Below are 3,101 nucleotides of genomic sequence, written 5' to 3' on the forward strand. Positions count from 1 at the left end.
GATGAGGGTTTGGGTTGTGGCCAGTCTGTTTGTCAGGGCCAACTTGTTCAGATGTTAACACACATCTCATTGTACCTCACCATGGAGCTCATTTCAATCACCTCACTTCTCCACCCCTCAGTCCCCAGGTTAAGGGGAAGAGGAGTGGAGGTTGGCTGAGTCGGCCAACCTCCACTCCTCTTCCCCTTAACCTTCCTCCCCTCACTCCCCCACCCCTCACTCGTCCTCTCTTCACTCCATCACTCGTCTCCTCATTCCTCATGCATCCACCCCTGCATCCCTCACTTCTTCGCTCCTCCACTCATCCCAGTGGCGGACTGAGTCTTGTGCCCCATCCCCATGACTTCAAGATCCCCCCCAGTGACACTACACCTGACCAAATGACACCACACCCCTCTCGACCCTCACCCCACAGAATGCAAAGGTACAAGCCACAAAACAACACAAATTGATCACTGGTTAACTGCTTTTTAATTGATTAAAACCCGCCTGTAATGGCTGAATTGAAATTGAGCCAGTCCATTACAGGACAAAATAAGGCAGTCCATTACAGGACAGAATGAGGCAGTCCATTACAGGACAGAATGAGGCAGTCCATTACAGGACAGAATGAGGCAGTCCAGTGCAGGACAGAATGAGGCAATCCAGTGCAGGACAGAATGAGGCAATCCAGTGCAGGACAGAATGAGGCAGTCTAGTGCAGGACAGAATGAGGCAGTCCATTACAGGACAGAATGAGGCAGTCCACTACAGGTCAGAATGAGCCAGTCCACTACAGGACAGAATGAGCCTGTCCGTTCCAGGACAGAATGAGCCAATCCATTACAGGACAGAATAAGCCAGCCCATTACAGGACAGAATGAGGCAGTCCATTATAGGACAGAATGAGGCAGTCCATTACAGGACAGAATGAGGCAGTCCATTACAGGACAGAATGAGGCAGTCCACTACAGGTCAGAATGAGCCAGTCCACTACAGGACAGAATGAGTCTGTCCATTACAGGACAGAATGAGCCAATCCATTACAGGACAGAATAAGCCAGCCCATTACAGGACAGAAAGAGCCAGGAAATGTCCAGTCAAGTGGTGTGCAGTGTTAGTCCAAGTCCAATATCAGTGGCTCTGTTTGGCAGGGTTCCATTCTTTGTCCTGGAAGAGACTTTCTGAAGGGCCAGTCTTGAGAGCGATGGTGGTTAGAACTATCAGCATCTGACCAGCTGCAGCCATTACATCAGACCAGCAATGATCCGTTGTGAAAAACAGAACTTAAACAAGAGAATATGAAAGAGGAATATATTCCTAAGACTTCCTTTCTTCATCCCTTGTTGGCACAGCAATATAGATAGCTCTCCTTCACAAAGTCATCAATTATATCATTGTAAGTAAAATATTGTAAAGACGCACCTTCAGTCATTGTTGGGGGAGAACAAATGGGTCCCCTGAGCTAGGATACAGAAGATGGCACTCAGCATCCATTTTGGGACAAATCAAGCGTAAAAGCTTTTACAGCTTAAAAGCTGTAGGCCACTCACTGATGAAGGAGCAGCGCTCCGAAAGCTCGTGCTACCAAATAAACCTGTTGGACTTTAACCGGGTGTTGTGAGACTTCTTACTGTGCTTATCCCAGTCCAACACCGACATCTCCACATCACAGCTTAAAAGCTGACACCACAGAACGTCCTGTCTGTACATTATGAAGTCTGAGCCAGCCCACCAGCTCAAAGACACTAGCACATATACAAGGACACATCAACAAGACAATCACAGAATGAGATCCTGATAATTGCCAGAAATCAGACCGCAATCAGGAATAGTAAAGAACAAGGGCTCACCCACTAAGGCACCCCACTGCAGTGTGTGCAGGAGGGTTTCCTGACACAATATGTGGATAGGCCGACAAGAGGTGAGGCCACATTGGATTTGGTACTGGGAAATGAACCGGGCCAAGTGTTAGATTTGGTTGTGGGAGAGCACTTTGGAGATAGTGACCACAATTCGGTGCCTTTTGTTATTGCAATGGAGAGGGATAGGGCCGTACGGCAGGGCAAGGTTTACAATTGGGGGAGAGGTAATTATGATGCGATTAGGCAAGAATTGGGGGGCATAAGTTGGGAACAGAAACTGTCAGGGAAAGGCACTCATGAAAAGTGGAACTTTTTCAAGGAACAAATACTGTGTGTCCTTGATAGGTATGTCCCTTTCAGGCAGGGAGGAAATGGCCGAGTGAGGGAACCATGGTTCACGAAAGAGGTGGAATGTCTTGTGAAAAGGAAGAGGGAAGCTTATGTAGGGATGAGGAAACAAGGTTCAGATGGTTCGATTGAGGGTTACAAGTTAGCAAGGAACGAGCTGAAAAAGGGGCTTCGGAGAGCTAGGAGGGGACTTGAGAAGTCCTTGGCGGGTCGGATCAAGGAAAACCCCAAGGGTTTTTACTCTTATGTGAGGAATAAAAGAATGACCAGGGTGAGGTTAGGGCCGGTCAAGGACAGTAGTGGGAACTTGTGTATGGAGTCAGTAGAGATAGGCGAGGTGATGAATGAATACTTTCCTTCAGTGTTCACCAAGGAGAGGGGCCATGTTTTTGAGGAAGAGAAGGTGTTACAGGCTAATAGGCTGGAGGAAATAGATGTTCGGACGGAGGATGTCCTGGCAGTTTTGAATAAACTGAAGGTCGATAAGTCCCCTGGGCCTGATGAAATATATCCTAGGATTCTTTGGGAGGCAAGGGATTTGATTGCAGAGCCTTTGGCTTTGATCTTTGGGTCCTCACTGTCCACGGGGATGGTGCCAGAGGACCGGAGAATGGCGAATGTTGTTCCTCTGTTTAAGAAAGAGAATAGAAATGACCCTGGTAATTATAGACCGGTTAGTCTTACTTCGGTGGTTGGTAAATTGATGGAAAAGATCCTTAGGGATGGGATTTACGACCATTTAGAAAGATGCGGATTAATCCGGGATAGTCATCACGGATTTGTGAAGGGCAAGTCGTGCCTCACAAATTTGATTGAATTTTTTGAGGAGGTAACTAAGTGTGTTGATGAAGGTAGGGCAGTTGATGTCATATACATGGATTTTAGTAAGGCGTTTGATAAGGTCCCCCA

This window comes from Mustelus asterias, chromosome 8 (assembly GCF_964213995.1).
Source record: "Mustelus asterias chromosome 8, sMusAst1.hap1.1, whole genome shotgun sequence".
NCBI lineage: Eukaryota > Metazoa > Chordata > Chondrichthyes > Carcharhiniformes > Triakidae > Mustelus > Mustelus asterias.